Below are 22495 nucleotides of genomic sequence, written 5' to 3' on the forward strand. Positions count from 1 at the left end.
GTTGTTGAGTTTTAAGCATTTCAGGAAGTACTTAGAAAATTTCCAAAATAGAAAGTACTCAAAAAATGTTACCGTGATTTCCTAGAAATGTTCTATTTTTTAGTATTTTATATATATATATATATATTTTTTTTTTTTCCTTCTCATTGTATCTGGGGTAGGTAACTGGGAGTGAGTACCCTTTATCTTTTCTCCTAATCACTACCAGTAATAGGGTTTAGATAAGCCTGGTAGAAAAAAGAGAGAGGCAAAAATTACACAAGAACTAAACCCTCATTTATTTTACTTTATCCATTTGGAGCTGGCAATGGATTTATTGGTAAGAGGCAGGGGCAAATAGAAGGGGTAGAAGGAAAAAGGAGCAGTAAAACATGATTCATGGATAATAAAAACAGTCCGTACATAACAACGGGTTCGGAGGACCAGAAGCACTTAAGCAGAGTAAATATATTCCTCTTTAAGCAGTGAAGAGATGGAACCGCTCTGGGGGATAAGACTGTCACTTCAGGCAGCCGGCAGATCAGGGGAGAACGGACCAGAAGATGGACTACAGGAGGCTTCCTGAAAGCCAACCAGTGACATCTGGGACCACCTGGGCCAGAATTAACATGAGCTCTACAGCTCAGGGGTGAGGAATCCACCTGCCAATGCAGGAGATGAGGGTTTGATTCCTGGGTTGGGAAGATCCCCTGGAGAAGGAAATGGCGACCCACTTCTTGCCTGGGGAATCCCATGGACAGAGGAGCCTGGCGGGGATCACAAAAGTTGGACAGGACTTAGCATACAAAGAAAGCACCCCACAGAGTACAAAGAAAGGAACAAATCTATAACTCTTCCTGAAACAAACATTTCAAACTTGTGGTCTTGAATTTTCCCTTAGTTGTTATTTTGTAAATTCCATAACTTTAACAATTTGAAGTAGCCAGGATGGGAAGTAAAAAGGCCAGAGTGACAAGTTTTAAATCTACTTATCTACTTATATTTTTTAAGAGAGACAGTTTTATTACTCCCAAATGAAATAATCTAAAGCTATCAATAGTGACAAGAAAATTATCAACAGGTTACTTAGTAAAGGGTCAAAATCCAGAACAAGTCTAAGATTATAATCACATTAAATATTATATAAAACTAAATTGCTAAGTTCTGATTAAAGGAAAATGGAAGCAATCTTGCAATGATACTAAGGCAGTGTTTCCAAAAAAACTACTAAATTTACACTGAATTCCTTTTGACTACAAAAGGAACCCAGAAAATCTGCCTTTTTATATAAGTGTAATTGAGTATATTATGTTAGAATTTTATATTATATAATATTTAATAAATTCTGGATGTGTGACATGCTTTAAGCATTAGGAAGAATATTTTTGGCTTAAAGGTTTGGTTTATGAATGCCTGTTGGTCAAGTGTGTGAATATACATAAGAGAAAAAGAGAAAATGTGTGTGTGTGTGTGTGTGAATTCTTAAACATTACCAAGAATACAAAAACATAGGAAACAAACCATCTCAAGATGATAAATTTCTAGAGTAAGGGCAGGGCAGCTTTTCACTGAATATCTAAAGGCATAATTACAATTACAGCCTACTCTAAACAAAAATGAGCAACTTCTGCCTGCTTTTGCTTTGAACAGAGTTAATTTTAAAAACACACGTGGCCTACCACTATCTATGGTCTTGGCAAAAAACAAGGCACACAAGTTATCATAAATGCACACAATAGACAAGTACACAAGAAAAGTAAAAGTCAGCCGTTCTACTGGTAGGGACACTGATTGCTATTACCTAAGCCTTGGTGAAGGCAGACACATGCTACACTTGCTGCCTAACTTCTGACAGCTCTGGCGTGCGTACGTCATCCCTGGAGGAGCATCCTTTGTCTTAACAAGGCCACTTTGTTTTTAGAGTGGACTGACAGCAGGCAAATATGAGATCTGAGACTGTGGCAAAAAAAAAAAAACCTACTGGTGCAAAACAGAAGCTTGAGACCAGATGAGACTAAGGTAGATCTGGAAAAAGGAATAAGAAATAAGATTCAGACAGGTCATGGAAAAGAGATGTTATAACATGGATGGGGACCTGGTAATAAGCCAGGAAATTGTCATGTGGGTTATTTTAAATATAGGTAATATTTACCAGAGCTTCCCTGGTGGCTCAGCAGTAAAGGATCTGCCTGTAAGTACAGGAGACTCAGGGTTTGATCTCTGGGTTGGGAAGATCCCCTGGAGAATGACATGGCAACCCACTTCAGTATTCTTGCTTGAAGATCCCCATGGACAGAGGAGCCTGGCGGGCTGTAGTCCATGGGGTCACAAAGAGTTGGACATGATTTTGTGACTGACCAACAACATTTATTAAAGTCCCTTTTACATCCTATTAGGAGAACATTATTTTTTATTTTATCTTACCTAAAGATTTAAAGATCTAGCCAGTGTGAAGATCAAGTGAATGTGTGTTGCTCTATATTTAATAGTAGTATACAGTTTTCAAGAAGTAAACTTTACACTGCTGCTGCTGCTGCTAAGTCACTTCAGTCGTGTCTGACTCTGTGCGACCCCACAGATGGCAGCCCACTTTACACTAAGTATTTAGAATTTCAAAACTTTTGCTGAAAGTGGTTACTGTATTAATGCATGACTAAAGCAGAAGAGGAAGAAATGGTACACACACACACACACACACACACACACACACACACCAAGGTACTAGCGTTCATATGAAAAAGTGTCAGTTATCGCACTGAAGCCATATTACCTGTATGGGTGGTGTCAGCAACAATAGTTGGTCATGACCAGTAACTAATCAACATTGGGAAGGTGAGTTCAAAGAGTCGAAGGCATGCAGGTATGAGAGTCCTCCTAAAGAAGGATAAACACGGAACCCACCAAAACAATAGAAACATTATAAAAGGATTAACACCTCCAAACATCTTTTGGTTTCCACATACACCCAACATACACACACCTTGGCCTCAGCTGCATGCACTGTTAACATCCCTTTACCTACAGTAATCTTCACTAACTCTTAGAAACCTGCTAGGTTTGACAGTGATCACTTTCTGCTCCTCTACCACAGCAAACTGTCAGTCAGTTCAATTCAGTCGCTCAGTCTTGTCTGACTCTTTGCAACCCCATGAATCGCAGCACGCCAGGCCTCCCTGTCCATCACAAACTCCCGGAGTTTACGCAAACTCATGTCCATGGAGTCAGTGATGCCATCCAGCCATCTCATCCTCTGTCGTCCCCTTCTCCTCCTGTCCCCAATCCCTCCCAGCATCAGAGTCTTTTCCAATGAGTCAGCTCTTCGCATGAGGTGGCCAAAGTACTGGAGTTTCAGCTTTAGCATCAGTCCTTCCAAAGAACACCCAGGACTGATCTCCTTTAGAATGGACTGGTTGGATCTCCTTGCAGTCCAAAGGACTCTCAAGAGTCTTCTCCAACACCACAGTTCAAAAGCATCAGTTCTTCGGTGCTCGGCTTTCTTCACAATCCAACTCTCACATCCATACATGACCACTGGAAAAACCATAGCCTTGACTAGATGGACCTTTGTTGGCAAAGTAATGTCTCTGCTTTTGAATATGCTATCTAGGTTGTTCATAACTTTCCTTCCAAGGAATAAGCGTCTTTTAATTTAATGGCTGCAATCACCACCTGCATTGATTTTGGAGCCCCCAAAAATAAAGTCTGACACTGTTTCTACTGTTTCCCCATCTATTTGCCATGAAGTGATGGGACCAGATGCCATGATCTTAGTTTTCTGAATGTTGAGCTTTAAGCTAACTTTTACACTCTCCTCTTTCACTTTCATCAAGAGGCTTTTGAGTTCCTCTTCACTTTCTGCCATAAGGGTGGTGTCATCTGCATATCTGAGGTTATTGATATTTCTCCCGGCAATCTTGATTCCAGCTTGTGCTTCCTCCAGCCCAGAGTTTCTCATTATGTACTCTGCATATAAGTTAAATAAGCAGGGTGACAATATACAGCCTTGACAGACTCCTTTTCCTATTTGGAACCAGTCTGTTGTTCCAAGTCCAGTTCTAACTGTTGCTTCCTGACCTGCATACAGGTTTCTCAAGAGGCAGGTCAGGTGGTCTGGTATTCCCATCTCTTTCAGAATTTTCCACAGTTTATTGTGATTCACACAGGCAAAGGCTTTGGCATAGTCAATAAAGCAGAAATAGATGTTTATCTGGAACTCTCTTGCTTTTTCCATGATCCAGTGGATATTGGCAATTTGATCTCTGGTTCCTCTGCCTTTTCTAAAACCAGCTTGAACATCTGGAAATTCACAGTTCATGTACTGCTGAAGCCTGGCTTTGAGAATTTTGAGCATGACTTTACTAGCGTGTGAGATGAGTGCAATTGTGTGGTAGTTTGAGCATTCTTTGGCATTGCCTTTCTTTGGGATTGGAATGAAAACTGACCTTTTCCAGTCCTGTGGCCACTGCTGAGTTTTCCAAATTTGCTGGCATATTGAGTGCAGTACTTTCACAGAATCCTCTTTCAGGATTTGAAATAGCTCAACTGGAATTCCATCACCTCCACTAGCTTTGTTCGTAGTGACGCTTTCTAAGGCCCACTTGACTTCACATTCCAGGAACTACAGCAAACTGTAGTACCTCATAATTACCTAATTACCAGTCTTTACCTTACATATCCTGTAGTAGTTTTAACACACTTTTTATTTTTTAAAAGAAGAAGTTGAGAAGAAATACTGAATGCAGGTGGAGAGGAGAATCTATTACAAACTCATAAATAATGTGTAAAAATCCAAGCCCTGTGTTCCACTTTTAACACAAAAGCCATATAAAAAGGAGAACCCCCTCCCCACAATGAGCAATCTGGATAACAAGAGCTCAGGAAGTATGTGATTTTGCAAAGTAATATGTAGGTTTTACTCTTTAATAGTTAAATGGTATTTTAATTTCCTCTAAATTACCACAGAAATCCCCTATCATCCTGGATTTACCAAGCACTGTGCTCTTCTGTCCAGATGTGTTTATTTTCAATAATGCTCTGGGATATATTCAAGCACAGAGGGAAAAAGCAGTCAAAGACCTGGACCCTGATGTGGGCTCTATGAACTGGGAGCTAATAACTAATAATCTTTTTGGAGACAATTAAATATCAAACAACTAAAACACATACAGGGCGAACCGCAGCACCACGTGCTGTGCAGACACCAAGCACTGCAGAGTCAGGTAGGAGCCTTATCAAGTTGACCAGAGTCCATGGGGAAAGCTGCCATCGGGGGTGCCTGCAGGCTGCCTTCTGGCAATCACACACCTCACAACTTGAAAACATGCACTTCTTGGGGCTTCCCTGGTGGCTCAGTGGTAAAGAATCCACCTGCCAAAACAGGAGACACAGGTTTGATACCTGAACTGGAAGGATCCCACATACCTCAGAGTGACTAAACCCATGCAATACAACAACTGACCCTGTGTTCTGCAGCTGGAGAGCCGAAACTACTGAGCCCATGAGCCGAAACTACTAAAGCCTGAGTACCCTGGAGCCCGTACTCTGCAACAAGAGAAGCCACCGCGATGAGAAGCCTGTGCACAGCAGCTGGAGCCTAACCCCTGCTCACTGCAACTAGAGAAAAGCCCGCACAGCAACAAAGACCCAGGACAGCTAAAAATAAAATTTTAAAAATAAAAATACACTTCTCTGTTTACTTTGTGATTTAAAAAAACCAAAACCTCTTTGCTGAAGAATTTTTTTATATTATACCTAATTTATTCCAAGAATTAGGAATAAATAATATTGGCGTTAATTTTAAACATAATGTATTTCATAATACTTTAATCAACCAAGAAATTTAATTTTATCTGGGGCTTGAATGGCTGGCAAGGTCCTAAATAAGTCATGTTGTCTTTAAAAGACTGTGAACATTTTTTTTTCTTTAAAACTCTTGGGTTCAGTTCTTGTTTAAGCTTAATTATCTGATCAATATACTTTTGCCATTTTCTAAAAGAAGCTCTTACTTTTTGACAACATAGAAGCAGATATTCTAAAGAAAAAATTTAATATGGAAACAATAGAAATCATGTAAAGAATCTAGCAGATTAAAACTTTAACTGCTGTGCATCTATAAACATCAGTTAAGTCACTAATTAGAAACATGAGGACACCTTTAATAGATCAATCGCAAGGCTGGTCAGTTTAGATAATGCTAAAATTAGCAAGCAGTGTTATGTTCAAGAAAAAGAACAACATAAAATAGTACTGAAGCAAATAGTTTAGACATAATGAACCTAAATTTCTATGAGCACACAGTAACTTCTCAAGATACTCAATTTAAATTGGTTAGATGAGTCATTCAATCATTCAACAAATGGTTACTGCCATTGACTGTCTTTGTTCTAGACCTTGAAGATAAAGTGGTGACTAAGAGTACATCATGAGAAACGCTGGACTGGAAGAAACACAAGCTGGAATCAAGATTGCTGGGAGAAATATCAATAACCTCAGATATGCAGATGACACCACCCTTATGGCAGAAAGTGAAGAGGAACTCAAAAGCCTCTTGATGAAAGTGAAAGTGGAGAGTGAAAATGTTGGCTTAAAGCTCAACATTCAGAAAACAAAGATCATGGCATCCAGTCCCATCACTTCTTGGGAAATAGATGGGGAAACAGTGGAAACAGTGTCAGACTTTATTTTTTTGGGCTCCAAAATCACTGCAGATGGTGACTGCAGCCATGAAATTAAAAGACGCTTATACCTTGGAAGGAAAGTTATGAACAACCTAGATAGCATATTCAAAAGCAGACATTACTTTGCCAACAAAGGTCCATCTAGTCAAAGCTATGGTTTTTCCAGTGGTCATGTATGGATGTGAGAGTTGGATTGTGAAGAAAGCCGAGCACCGAAGAACTGATGCTTTTGAACTGTGGTGTTGGAGAAGACTCTTGAGAGTCCCTTGGACTGCAAGGAGATCCAACCAGTCCATTCTAAAGGAGATCAGTCCTGAGTGTTCATTGGAAGGACTGATGCTAAAGCTGAAACTCCAATACTTTGGCCACCTCATGCGAAGAACTGGAAAAGACTCTGATGCTGGGAGGGATTGGGGGCAGGAGGAGAAGGGGACGACAGAGGATGAGATGGCTGGATGGCATCGCTGACTCGATGGACTTGAGTCTGAGTGAACTCCGGGAGTTTGTGATGGACAGGGAGGCCTGGCGTGCTGCAATTCATGGGGTCGCAAAGAGTCGAACACGACTGAGCGACTGAACTGAACTGAAGACAGACATGGTCCTTCCTGTTATGCTAGAGAAACATAATCAAAAAGAAAATATATACGTTTTGGAGAGACAGCATAGTGACAAATACTATGAGGAAGAATAAAGCAGAGTTAGGAGGGAAAAGGAGGAGCTATTTTGAGTAGGGTGGTCAGGGAAGTCCTTTTTCTCTCAAGGAAAGACTGCAGTGGGGTATGTGAAGACAAAGATGGTGAAGCTGAAGTAGAGTGAGCAGAGGAGGCAGGGGTCAAATGTGGGGCTGACAGGCAAGGATTTTGGTTCTACTGGGCTTACTGGAGGATTTTTAGTAGAGAAGTGATGAGATCTGATTTTCTTTTTCTTAAGATAACTCTGGGCTGAAAACGAGATCCCAGGCATGCAGATGAGGACGCAGATGTGGACTGCAAGCTGTTCAGGCCTGGTAACCCTGGGGTCATGAGAAGAGAAGTTGACTTTGAATTACATCATAAAGGCAGAATGGGCAGAGCTGACTCATGGATGACCTGAGGATGGCAGTGTCCAGGATCCTCACACTGCAGCCTGAGCAGCTGGGGTCAGGGTGGTTCCATAACATGTCAGTAATATGGGGTAAAACATTTTGCATGGCATGGCATTCATTCATAAGCAGTAAAAGTGCAAATGTATAGTATCAGTGATGTTAACCATCAGGCAGCATCTCGGAATATTATTTTTAAAATCTAGGTTTAAGCCAATCAACTCAGTCCTTAACTTCACTGCTAAATGTATTGTGCATAAACTCTGCAGTCCTCTCCATTTTTAGTTTTCTTTGGTACATTTATGGTTCTTTAATTCAAAAAAAATGTGCATGCTATGGAAAACTGACTTCAGGGCCAAGAAACAATAAATACACAAAATACAGTCTCATCGACCTTCGTTATTAAAAGAGACATGCTGGGTGAGTGGGAGAGGGGATATACAAAAGATCCATATTATTGAAAACTTCCAGATTTGAGGGAAACACAGACTTGTATAAACAAGAGCCTCCCTGGAAAACCTGGGAAGCTCCCAAGGCCTCCTGGAGGTCAAGGTGGAGGACTGTAGTAAGTGGGTGCCTCCCTCATTCACTGTCTGGCCTTCATCTCCACCGGGCCCTTTGAGTTTGCTGCTCTTTGCCTATTCCATATTCTTTCCATCTTGGACTTCATGACCCATCCTACTTAATTCCCTTCATGACTATGATCCGATTTGGAAGACCTTTATTATTGACTCCCCTTCTGCCCCGCAACACTGACTATAGTCTAGGATCTTCCTCCCTCATCCTCTATGTCCACTCTTCGGTTACACCACTTGGCCTTTACTTTCTATTCCTCCACTTGAAACAACAGTCTACAGTCTCTTTAGATGTCCTGTTAGCTAATAATATGAAATATACCAGCTAATATACTTATCATATATGCATGGTATATGTATTTTAATCTCTCACTTCAAGAATTACAAATGACTGAAACTGTTCAGCCTCATTGGTAAGCAAATAAATGTAAATTCAGTCAAGAACATGCTTAGAATATCACTTTTAACCAATAAAATTAGCAAATATTTTTAATGAATAGTGCTAAAATGTCACTCTTTAGTAAGACAAATATAAATTGATCAAAACCATTCCTTAAAAAAATTGTAATATATATGAAAAGCATTGAAAATATTTATTCTCTTGGCAATTAAATCATTAAGATCTATCTAAAGAAATAATTAAAATGAAGTTTATATACAAAGATGCTTATCTCAGCGATACTTATAATACATTTAGAAACTATCCAAACACTTCACCTTGAGGGAATGGTTGAATAAATGATGGTACAGAAGCTACTAAAAATTGTATTAGTTCTTCAGCCACTAAAAATTACATTTACATAGAATTTTAATGTTATGAATAAAAGTTTATGATATGTGAGATTAAGAAAATAGTACAGAAAACTGTATGTATAGCATGATCTCAACTGATACTATAGATGTAAAAACTAGAAAAATATAATAAAATATTGATAGTGGTTGTCTTTGGATAGTAAGAATATTAAATATGGTGATTTAAGTTTTTCCTCTTTGTAGTCTATATTTTAACATTACATTTGGTTATCAGAAATATTTAAATGATTTGATAAAATAATTTATTGTTTTAGCCCCTTTCTCTCCTTTTCAACCCATCATTTTAAGTTCTTAATGCCAATTATTTCCCTTTCTCTTATCAATTTAGCTAACACTAACCACATATATGGAGAAGGCAATGGCACCCCACTCCAGTACTCTTGCCTGGAAAATCCCATGGACGGAGGAGCCTGCTAGGCTGCAGTCCATGGGGTCGCTAAGAGTCGGACACGACTGAGCAACTTCACTTTCACTTTTTACTTTCACACACTGGAGAAGGAAATGGCAACCCACTCCAGTGTTCTTGCCTGGAGAATCCCAGGGACAGGGGAGCCTGGTGGGCTGTCATCTCTGGGGTTGCACAGAGTCGGACATGACTGAAGCGACTTAGCAGCAACCACATATAACCTCTTTCCTTCCCATTTGATAGCCACTTTTCCTGCTCACCATCCAGAAAGCAGTAAGAACTATCTACCTTAAGTGTGGCTGGGATCATATTACTCCAATGAAAGGAATCTGATGTGATCCTGATCATGCATAACTGCCGGGAGCCAGCATATTGCATAAGGAGTGCATATTGCATATTGAGTGCAGCACTTTCCACAGCATCATCTTTCAGGATCTGGAATAGCTCAACTGGAATTCTGTCACTGCCGGGAGCCAGCGTGAGGAACTCCACCTGTGGCAAAGGTCATGAGGAAGGAGGCTCAGCATACGCAAAGGCGGGACTGAGCCTCAGGAGTCCCCCTGGAAATTCTCGAGCATCTACCCCCCCAAACCAGAGTCTGCCTACTTTCTGCTTTGTGCTCTCACCTATACCTCTGACTTTACGGGGGGCTGTCCCCCACTACCTCTCTCTGAAAAAAGAGTTAGCTTACAGCTCCAGTTAATGATTCCTGGGTGTGACAGTGTTTCAACCTACAAACTCCTTTGGAAATCCTCTAGCCTGCCTGAATAGGTTTTTCCGGCCACATGTGATTGTTCAGAGCCTCCCAACTGTGAGAGGCGGGAGATGTTCTAAACTGTCTAAACACAGAGTCCTTTGAGTAGTTAAAAGATTGATTAGAAATTGTATTGAAGGGTTTTTCACTTATTGGGCCAATGTTTGCTGCTAAGTCTCCATAGCCCTTACCTACTGTGTCCTTGGCAGTGTATTGATGGATATAATGGGTTTATAGAAATATAAGTAGTAGCCTCAATGTTTGTAACCTTGGACCCTTGAGTTAATTCTTTTCTTGACTGAGCCCACCTCACCTTTGCCCTATAGGAATGCAGCTCTATCCAATGCTTTTTGGAGGCTAGCTGACTTTAGAATAATCACCTTTAGAGAAAAATAAGTTTCTTAAAATGTTAACAGACCTCCGGGCCAGAAGATGATGTAAATCACCTAAACTTTTGCATATGATAAATTTGCAGGAAGAAAGCCTGGCTTACTGCATGACTCTACCCCTTCCCCCATTATCCTCTATGCATAACTTAAGGTATAAAAACTACTTTGGAAAATAAAGTGCGGGCCCTGTTCACCGAAACTTGGTCTCCCCATGTCGTTCTTTCTCTTACCTTCTGGCTGAATTATTCAGCCTCTTTTCTCCACTGAATTTTCCTACTGAGCTATCCTTATTTCAGCCTCTTTTCTCCACTGAATTTCCTCACTGAGCTATCCTTATTTCAGCCGCTTTTCTCCACTGAATTTCTTCACTGAGCTATCCTCATTCTATTACTCTTTGTATCTTTGATGAGTATTTAAATAAATAGGTCGCCAATGCCGTCTCTCCTTCGAATACCCTGGATCAGCTGGGGCTGGACCCCGGCACATAACATTACGAGGTTTTTGATCATGAACTGCAAATCTTAACTTCTGACTACAATCTACTGCATAATTTCCCTTTGTTCCTCTCAGCCTCGACAGACACACACCCACATACAAAATCCCCGACTCTCTTTCTACTTTCTATGTCTGAACAGATCTGTGTTTTCTTTCACAACTCCTCTCTGGAGTCATCTGCTCAGGCTTCTTATGCAGGTATCTGCCTTTCTCTACATGGCTTTCTTGCCATACTGCTTCAGCATTTCTGCTTATATATGTATACACACATATATAGACATACATATATATGTGTGTGTGTGTGTGTGTGACTATTTGATAACTGTGTGTCATTTGCAAAATGGTTTGGAATTTCTGTTATCCCAGCATTGCATAAACTATAATTCCACATTTGAAAATTAAAACTTATACACAAAGTTTAAGACTTTCTCTCTCTCTCTTTTTTTTTTTTTGGTTGTTGTTGATTTTCATGGTTGCCATTCATTTGCATGACAAGCTGATAGTATTAATACCTTACAAAATACATCATATACAAGCCATCTGCTTTCAACGTGTCTCCCTGCCAAGGGCAAACACACAGAAATTCACTAACCTGGGTGCTCAATGCTCTTGATAAAATTCCAAACTACTGGTAAAATATTTTGACTTACCATATGGAGCCATAAATCATAGTTAGAAATTTCAGCTTAGGAAGAATCCTTGTGAAACAAAGACCTCAAAGCTAAATCTTTAGCACTCTGGTGAACAACTATGAAAACAATTAGGAAGAAGGAAAGTCACAGTAACAGATGCCACCTCTGTGTAGTAAGAGCCTGCATGTGTGTGCCTCTTCTGTTCTCCTACCATGTTTGTTTCAGGCTTCCAATCGGAAATCCATGTGTCCCTGACACCGCAGTGCATTGAGAAGCACCTCACTTCTCTGGCATTGTTTTATAGAAAAGGAAACAAAACAAAATGGCAATGGAGCAACTTATTAACACAATGTGTTTTTAGAAACACCAACGCTGAAATTATCAGCCCCAGAGTCAGTTCCAAGTGAAACTATGAAAGGATATATATAGACATATATATGAAAATCACTTTGATCTGATGTTAATGAAAATAATAGTGTCAGTCATGACTCCTTATAATTACTCAAACGGACAATTTTTTTAATTGGAAAAACACATTACTGTGAAAACGTACTTTTATAAAGAGGAAGTAGACACAGCCCTCAAACTTACAAGCATGTGATTAACAAAAACTGCTTATTAGATTTCTTTTGAGTGGCTGTCTCTAATGCATTTATTGGAAGTAAAACTACAAAATAATAATGAGAATAATTAATTGAAGCAACAGAATACCATTTATAGTACTTAGTTCACTTTCAAAAATGAAAGGAAAATTATAATAAGAAATCTCCATTTTAGATTCAGTTAATAATTAAACTTAGGACACAGACATATCAGTTAATAACTGAACTTAGGTTGGAGAATTAAATAACTAAATGCAGTAGTTAAGATTGAAACTAATTTTCAAATCAAACTAAAAACTGGTCCCAATCACTAGTTTTTCTTTCAACCAAGAATTAAGTGGAATTTAGAAATATTTATTAAGGAAAAGGCAACCCACTCCAGTATTCTGGCCTGGAGAATTCCATGAATTGTATATAGTCCATGGGGTCACAAAGAGTCGGACATGACCAAGCGACTTTCACTTTCATAGCATTAAAACAAAGTCAAACTACACATGGGATGGGCTACAAGACATATAATGAAAAGTCAGTTTCCTTACTGTGCAAGAGCTCTTACAAACCAATAAAGCAAATGTAACTCAATAAATTTGAGCAAAAATATGAATAGGCAATGTGCAGAAAAATTCAGTGGCAAAAACACATAAAAATATGTTCCACTTTATTCACACTGAATTCTGTTCCATTAAATAAATGTAAATATAAATTTTAAAAGTCCTATCAAATCAGCAAAAATTTGGAAATTTATAACACCCACTGGTGGTGAAAGGTGGGAAAAACAGGGATTCACATATACTCTAGTGGGAATATAAACGGGTATAAGAATGTGATCAAGCATTCTAAGATGCCTAAGGATACAGAGTAAATTCTTTTTTTCTTTTTAAAGATTTTTTTTTGGATTTTTTTTGGGGTGGACCATTTTTTTTTCTTTTAAATCTTTATTGAATTTGTTACAATACGGCTTCTGTTTTATGTTTTTGGTTTTTTTCTTTTGTTGGTCTGAGGTATGGGGGATCTCAGCTCCCTGACCAGGGAAGTCCCCAGAGTAAATTCTTTCATGTGCATATTCTTTGTACTGCCTGACCTACTACTGGCTTACTCATACACTATAGACCCTCAATTCAAAACCTGTTAAATAACAAAAATACATTAATTTTTTCACTTGCATAAGAAAACAATCTAGCTCCCATCCTATCAAAATGAAGAAATGTTTATATATTCAGTAGTAAGGATAATTACTAATCTGTATAGTGTTGTATAACTTATAGAATTCGTTCTTGTCCATACTTAATCTCAGATTGTGGTGGAGTAATTAAAGTTCTCATTAACTTTTAGAAATGGACTACATATAAGGAATATTTATGATAATGTCATACCCTGGGATGGGCAACAGACTTAAACGGAAGCTGTAAAATCCTCAGAGGAAAGGTGTCGGAGGGTGGTGAAATGAGTGCTGAGTAGAAGAGAAATGGGTTGAGAAACACTGGCTTGTGAATTTAGAAGTTCTGGTAGGTCCAACTCCCCATATGACTATGATTCAACAGAGCACACGTGTGCCCTGTTTAACTGTAAAGGCACTCACCTAGCATTTATGTGGCTAGTCTCTGGGTAATTTAGATAATTAAACATAAAGTTTAATCAACTGTTAACTGTTGGGTGATCCCTGATTGTTACTGTTTTCTGTACGTCACCCCTAGTCTACTCACAAGGATTCACATTTACTTTGGATCCCAAAGTCAATGCCGGTACTTAGGGTGGTCCCTGGTAGTCCAGTGGTTGGGGATCTTCCTGTCATTGCAGGGACATGGGTTCGAGCCCTGGTCCGGAAAGATCCCGTACGCCGCGGGACAACTAAGCTTGTGTGCCACGACGACTGAGCTTGCTAGCTGCAGCTCAAGAAATCATGGGTTCAGCAACAAAGACCCAGCTAAGCCAAACATAAAAATAAGTAATAAAATTAAAACGTGTATATATATATATATTTTTTTTTTAAACGCTAGTACTTATTTACTCATACTGGAGTGGACGTGTCTTAAGATTTCAGTAGTCACCAAAAATTACTCCTTGCACTCCCCCAGGAGGGAGCAACCATAGGATAGCCAAAGTTTATTAGCTCTTTTACACCAGAAATTTCTTTTAGAAACCTTTATTGAGGATTGGCAGATAGAATTCAATGTGGCAAAGAAAAAAAACAGAATGGGTCAGAGTCTCAGGAACTGACATGGTCCTTGTGGTCCCTATTACCTGATGATGTTAGTGATTTTACCTGTACATCATGCATTTCTTTCCTGTTAAAAATTAGTATCTAGATATAATGTATAATAAATACACGCACACACCTTAACAGCTGCATAAGGGTGTGTGGTTTAACTTGATGTCTTGGCACTCTTTGAAATGATCATCTCGAGGGTTAGTGGTCTCTTATTCTGGCTGGCCTAAAGATTTTGGAAAATAGTAGACAGCCAATAACACTTACAGGTTGGTAATACAGAGCTACAAAATATATTGAACCTAAAGCTTTTAATAATATATTCTCAGCATATCATAGAAAATTCTATTGGCTATTTAAGTGTTTAAGGAGCTCAGGCCCGGAGAGGTAGGTATCTGTGGTGCTGATCCCAGGCCACTCTGACTGCCTAATTTAGAACTCATGGCCCATTACTCATGACCCTCAGCACATCTTCTGCCCCATCTTTCACACCCTTCTATTTGTAATCATGCTACACAAAGAACAAGAGTGGCTTGACCCCACGTATAAAGAGACAAACAAAATTTAATTGTTATTAATATAACTGCATCTTTGACTAATTCACACTAAATTCAGTCTTCCAAAAAATAAATCTACTTTTTACCTGTCCTTGGATAAAATTCATTTAATTTTATATATCACAAAGAAAGTTGATTGTCAATTTATAGACTAATGAGTTCTTTTCTTCACTTTTTCCCTATGTATAATCTAGTATTCTCGAATTTCTCTGTATCTACAAGGCCAGAGGAAAATAGGGGGATATCCACATCCTTTCTAATACTTAGTGATGCTTCTAATAAAAAATTTTAATGAGAAAAAAAAAAAGAAAGGGGAGGGAGAAAGACTAATTGAGTAATTGAATACTGGTTGTACTTACTTTGCTGCTGCTGCCAAGTCGCTTCAGTTGTGTCCGACTCTGTGCGACCCCATAGACGGCAGCCCACTAGGCTCCCCCATCCCTGGGATTCTCAAGGCAAGAACACTGGAGTGGGTTGCCATTTCCTTCTCCAATGTATGCAAGTGAAAAGTGAAAGTGAAGTCGGTCAGTCGTGTCCAACTCTTAGTAACCCCATGGACTACAGCCCACCAGGCTCCTCCATCCATGGGATTTTCCAGGCAAGAGTACTGGAGTGGGGTGCCATTGCCTTCTAACTAGAAAATATTGGGGGAAAATGTTTTAAAAATACTTTATTCTTCTCACAGGTAAAACGGTAATAATTATTTCCCTATAACAACCCAAGAGATGTGAGGGAGAAAAATATATGATATGCATGAAAATGTTCTGAGTGTTCAGGAAGAGAAGCAATGTATTATTATTAAAATAATGCTCACCTATTGTTTTAATAGTAAATACTTATATTCAAATGGTAAAAACATAAAACTTGGTATCTAGTTATAGTCAATAAAATATTTTTATTAAAATATTACTTTGCTTGAAGGTTTTAGGATTATCTTAACTATTATCGTTCATAAATAACTAGAGATTGGCTATATTTTCATTTTAAAGGAAGCTAACTGATGGTTTCTTGATGAGGATTGATCCATATCTTTTTTTCTTTCTCTGAAAGTAATAGCCATCCTTTGGCTGAAGGATGGGAATAACCTGTATGTGTTTTTTAAAAATTCCATTTAGGCACATAAATAGCAGCCCATGTCTTGGAGCTGCAATGGGAGAATGTGCTACTCTCATGGAGCCTGAGGCACCAGAATCTTACTGTTAGCTCCTCTGTCGAGTTCAGAGAGGGCATTTCTATTCCCACTTCAAGAGGAGAACTTGACGTACTATAAAACTTAAATTAGAATTTTTTAGTGACACGATTTTCATAATTTATGGTACTCCCATCCTGACCTTGTCTCAAATTTGTTTAGGAAAATACATTTCTTGGGACTTCCCTGGTGGTGCAGTGGATAGGAGTCTGCCTGTCAATGCAGGGGACACATCTTTGATCTCTGGTCTGGTAAGTTTCCACATGCCTCCGAGCAACTAAACCCCTGCGCCACAACTACTGAGCCCATGCCTGAGAGCCTGGAGCTGCAACTGCTGAGCCCCTGAACTGCAACTCCTGAAGCCTGTGCACCCAGACCCAGCAAGTCACAAGTACTGAGCCTCAATGCTGCAACTACTGAAACCCGTGTGCCTAGAGCCTGCGCTCTGCAACAAGAGAAGCCGCCTCAATGAGAAACCCCCACACCACAACTGGAGAAAGCCTGAGTGCAGCAACAAAGACCCAACATGGCCAGAAATAAATACATTTTAAAGAGAAATGAAATTTCTTGCAATTGTTCTCATAGTATCATTACAATATAGATAGACGGATGATCAAATAAGTTCAATCTGCAATCTTTTGGAGAAAAGAAGATCTCCTGTTTGGAAGTAACAGACAAGGTGGTCACACTTCAGTAGGAAAATGTGTCTTGGTAGTAAACGCAGGTGAGGTTCATTCTGGTAGCACATTCGGGTGAGGTCATGGACGGTTGGCAAAGAAGCACAAACTAATGGTAACAGAACTCCAAGTTCTGTAGTTACTTTACATGGAAGTAGCTCAACATAGACCCATCTGACCTGACAACAACAGCAGCAACAGAATAGCTAACCCTGATTGAGCATTTGCTATGTGCCGACTCTGGGCTTCCTTGGTAGCTCAGACGGTAAACAATCTGCCTGTGACGCGGGAGACCTGGGTTTGATCCCTGGGTTGGGAAGATCTCCTGGAGGAGGACATGGAAACCCACTCCAGTATTCTTGCATGGAGAATCCCCATGGACAGAGGAGCCTGGCAGGTTACAGTCTATGGGTCACAAAGAGTCAGGCATGACTGAGCAACTAAGCACAGCAACTCTGGCCAAGACTTCACATGTTAGCTCATTTAATCCTTACAACAACACTATGAGGAAGTATCTTTATGCATATTTTACAAATGTGGAAACTGAGGCTTAGAGAACTTAAGTTGCCCAAAGTCTCACAGCTACTAAGTGAGAGAAAGAACTCACACTGAGGCAGCCAGACTCCAGAGTCCATGTTTCAGCCCCAGAACCACAATGCCACATAGACGCCATGATAGTGAGGAGTCAGTATTTCATCAATTAGTCTCTGTGTACCTGCCTCATGAATCCAGCTGCCTTGTGATTCTGTCCCCAGAGGAGGGTCTGAATGCACTGGCTCAGATTTGGCATTGCTCACCCACACTCGCAAACAGTCTTGTGAGATAGAAAATGAAGACACCAATTAAAATGCAGTAAGCAATCTATCCTTCCACTTTAAAAAACTAGAAAAAGAAGAGCAAACTAAACCTGAAACAACACAAAGAAGGAATAGAAATAACAAAGAATAAAGATTCAAATGGAAATAAAGGAAACGGAGACTAGAAAAACAATAAAGACAATCAATGAAACTGAAAGTTGGTTCTTTAATAGAAAAAAATAGACAAACCTTTAGTTAGAATGACCAAGAAATAAGAGAGATGACTCAACTTACTAAACTCAGGAATAAAAGAGGGATGTCACTACTGACCTCTCAGAAATAAAAATTATAAAGGAATACTATGAACAACTGCATGGCAGCAAATCTACGACCTAGATGTAATGGACAAATTCCTAGAAAGATATTTCTATCAAAAAAGATTCAAGAAGAAATAGAAAATCTGAAGAGACTTATAATAAATCTATTATAAGTACAACAACAACAAAGTAAAAAATTTGAATTAGTTATGATTTTTTTTTCATGAAGAGCCCAGGAACTTTGCTCGTGAATTCTGCCATTTGTTTAAAGTATGATAATCACTAATCCTCCACAAACTCTTCTTAAAAATTAGAAAAGGACAGAACACTTCTCAATTCAATGTGGCCAGTGTTACCCTACTACAGAATCCTGACAAAGATATCACAAGAAAACTGCAAATCAACATCTCTTATGAATATAGATGCAAAAATCCTCAACAAAACTCAGATTGAACACAACAACATATAAAAGATTATATACCATGACCAAATATGATATATCCCAGGAATGCAAGATTTTAACATAAGAAAATCAATCAATGAAATACACTGTTGTTTAGTCACTAAGTTGTATCTGACTCTTCTGTGACCCTGTGGACTATGGCCTGCCAGGCTCCTCTGTCCATGGAATTTCCCAGGCAAGAATACTGGAGTGGGTTGCTCTTTTGTTTTCCCAACACAGAGATTGAACCCTTGTCTCCTGCGTTGGCAGGTGAACTCTTTACCACTGAGCAACCAGGGAAGCCCTAATGCAATACATTATACCTTACCAATAAAGCACAAAAACCATACAATCATTTTAACAGACACACATAAAAAAATCTGACATTATGCAACAACCTTTAATGATTAAAACTCTCAACATACTAGGAACCAAGGGAATTTCTTCAATCTGGTTTAAAAAAAAAAAAAAATCTACAAAAGCCTACAACTAACATCATACATCTTGGTAAAAGAGTGAATGCTTTCTCCCTAAAATCTGTGACAAGATGAATATGCCCATTCTTTGTCACATTTACTAAAAATTGTGTTGGAGATTTTAGCCAGGGCAATTAGGTAAGAGAAAGAAATAAAGGGCAATCCTATTGTAAAAAAAGAAATAAAACTACATATATTCAGGAATTAGAGAAGTAAATGGCACTCCACTCCAGCATTCTTGCCTGGAAAATTCTATGGACAGAGAAGCCTGGGGGGCTACAGTTCATGGAGTTGCAGAGTCTGACACAACTGAGCAACTGAGCATATTCAGGAATTCCCTGGCAGTCCAGTGGTTAAGAATTGGCACTTTGACTGCTGTGGCCTGGGTTCAATCCCTGGTTGGAGAACAAAGCTCCCACAAGCTACACAACTCTGCCAAAAACAACAACAACAACAAACTACATATACTCACAGCTGACACGATCTTACATGTAGATTATCCTAAAGAATCCACTAAAATACTAGTAGAACTACTAAATATTCAATAAGTTTAACAAGGTTGCAGGATACAAAACCCTTATACAAAAGTAATACAACTGTGTTTAAATTAAATTACAATTTAAGTTAAAATACAATTGTATTTCTATAAACTATCAATGAATGGTCCAAAAAAATGAAATTAATAAAAAAATTTCATTTAAAATAGCTTCAAAAATATCATAGTAACATGAAGACTTCAAAACACTGTTGAAAGAAATGAGAAGATCGACATAAATAGAAAAACATCCATGTTCATGGATCAAACATGTAATGTTGTTAAGATGGCAGTCCTCCTCAAACTGATATATGTAGTCAACACAATCTTTATCAATATTTCAGCTAACTTCTTTGAAGAAATTGATAAGCTGGTCTTAAAATTTGTATGAGAATTAAAGGGGCCCAGAAGGCAAAATGATCTTGAAAAAGAACAGCAAAACTTAGTATAAAGCTATATGGGCTTTCCCAAGTGGCACTAGACTAGTGGTAAAGACTCTGCCTGCCAATGTAGGAGCCACAGGAGATGCTGGTTTGATCCCTGGGTTGGGAAGATCCCCTGGAGAAGGAAATGGCAACCTGCTCCAGTATTCTTGGCCTGGGAAATCTGAAGGACAGAGGAGCCTGGAGGCCTACAGTCTGTGGGGTTGCAGAGAGTCAGACACGACTGAGCAACCAAGCACTCGATGGTAATTAAGACAGTATAGTACTAGCGTTAAGGATAGACATGCTGATCAGTGGAATAGAACTGAGAGACAAGAAAACAGACTAAAACATGAAATCACACATCTACAGTCAACTGACTTTTGACAAGGGTATGAAGTTCACTCAATGGGAAAAGAATAGTCTTTTTAAGAAATGATGCTAGAACAACTATCCAAATGCAAAGGAATGAAGTTGGACCTGTAACTCATACCATATATAAAAACTGAATAATATGAGTCACCCAACTATAAGAGCTAAAACTATAAAACTCTTAGAAGAAAAGATAGATGTAAATCTTCATGACCTTAGATCAGGCAATGGCATTTTAGATATAATATCAAAAGTATAAACAACAAGAAAAAAAATCATTAAATTGGACTTGGCCAAATGAAACATTTTTGTGCCTCACAGCTCATCATTGCTGAAGTAAAAAGATAACCCACAAAATGGGAGAAAATATTTGCAAATTATATGTCTAATAAGAGATTTGTATCTAAAGTATATAAAGAACTCTTACAACTTAAAAAGACAACCCAACTGAAAAGCAGGCAAATGATCTGAATGGACTTACTTCAAAGAAGATATACAAATGGCCAAAAAGCACATGGAAAATGCTCAACATAATTAGCCACCAGCAAAATATAAATTAAAACTGCAACGAAATATCAGTTTTACACAACCACCAGGATGACTGTAACCAAAAAAGCTGATCAAAACAAGTGTTGGAAGGATGTGTAGACATTGCAACCCTCATACTGCTAATGGGAATGTAAAATGGTGCAGTCACTTTGGATGGAAAGCTGTCTGGCAGGTCCTTAAAAGGTGGAGTACAGTGAAAGCATAACCCAGCGATTCCACTCCATAGTACATACCCAAGAGAAATGAATACTCTCTTCATCATCCCCTTATACTTCCCCTCCTCAATCAGCTTCATCACTCCAGCCAACCTTCCTAACAACCCAGAGTGGTTTAGCAGAAAGAAAACAAGCCTTCAAGTCTGGTATGTGTGTGCATGCTCAGTCATGTCCGACTGTTTATGACCTCATGAACTGTGGCCTGTCAAACTCCTCTGTCCATGGGATTTCCCAGGCAAGAATACTGGAGTGGGTGGCCATATCCTCCTCCAGGGAATCTTCCTGACCCAGGGATCAAACCCATATCTCTGCATCTCCTGCACTGGCAGGCAGGCAGATTCTTTCTCAAAAACTAACCTTAATCACTTTCTACTTAGTAACCTTGAATGTTAATTTGTAAAATAAAGATTACACAATACCCAAATTGTTAAAAAATATTTCCAGAGTTCCCACTGTGAGCTGGGTACTGAGAATACATACCTGAATAAGACAGACTCTGCAGCTGAAAAACTCAGTTTAGTAGGAGACAAAGAAAAGAAGCAAATATTGCAACGGAGTGTGATAAACGCCATGAGAGATGACATCACAAAGGAGGGAGTTGATAAAGAGGAAGGCTTTATGGTATGGCTGTGGGATTTCAATTAGACAATGTGTCCACAGAACACTTGGTACATAGCAAGTGCTCAAAATGTGTGAAGTTTTTTCTCCACAAAGGGCGCTAGGAACGTACAAGAAAAAATTTTTAAGTTTTGTTAAAAGAGATAAGAAACTGGAAAGGGCTGGTCACTGTTCCACCTTGTTATTGCTCTTGTTTTAGTCACTAAGTCATGTCTGACTCTTTTGCGACCAGGCTCCTCTGTCCATGAGACTTCCCAGGCAAGAGTACTGGAGTGGGTTGCTGTTTCTTTTTCCAGGGGCTTAATTTAACTGAAAAAGGTGGGCATCAATGTTTTATTTCTTCTTGCTTATAAATATAACTAGAAAGATATTATTATAATAAATCAAAGTTATAACAAATAAATGTGGGTGTTTTGGGGTAATATTATGAATTTTAACCTAATTTGGCCAAATTCAGGAAAATCATTCAAAAATTCCAGACTCATTCAATACATATTTTTTGATTCCCTACTATGTGGTACCAGGAAAGAGAGATATAAAATTAAAACTACCACAAGCTTACAAATGACTAAGAAAGAGAAAACAAATCCTTAATAATGGCAATGTTGGCAGAATAGCATGTTGTATCTATTCCCTGACAAGGCTTATTCAGGAGGGTTTCTTGTTCTTGAAACAAAGCAGAGAGATAATGCTTATAATACTGGTTCCTTCCCAATCAGA

The 22495-nt window shown here is 38.9% G+C and overlaps 1 protein-coding gene across 11 annotated transcripts in view; it reads right to left on the reverse strand.

The window, feature by feature from the left end:
• The window catches only part of RBM47 (RNA binding motif protein 47), a 176332-nt gene that overhangs the window by 43620 nt on the left and 110217 nt on the right, over window positions 1-22495 (reverse strand). The window contains exon 3 of one of the 11 annotated variants that reach the window (XM_027544322.1): window positions 2750-2853. The exons of the other annotated variants lie outside the window; for them this stretch is intronic. The gene's annotated coding sequence lies outside the window, so the exon portion shown is untranslated. The remainder of the gene's footprint in view (window positions 1-2749; window positions 2854-22495) is intronic. 11 annotated transcript variants of the gene reach the window in all.

The sequence above is a fragment of the Bos indicus x Bos taurus genome, chromosome 6 (genome assembly GCF_003369695.1).
Source record: "Bos indicus x Bos taurus breed Angus x Brahman F1 hybrid chromosome 6, Bos_hybrid_MaternalHap_v2.0, whole genome shotgun sequence".
Lineage (NCBI taxonomy): Eukaryota > Metazoa > Chordata > Mammalia > Artiodactyla > Bovidae > Bos > Bos indicus x Bos taurus.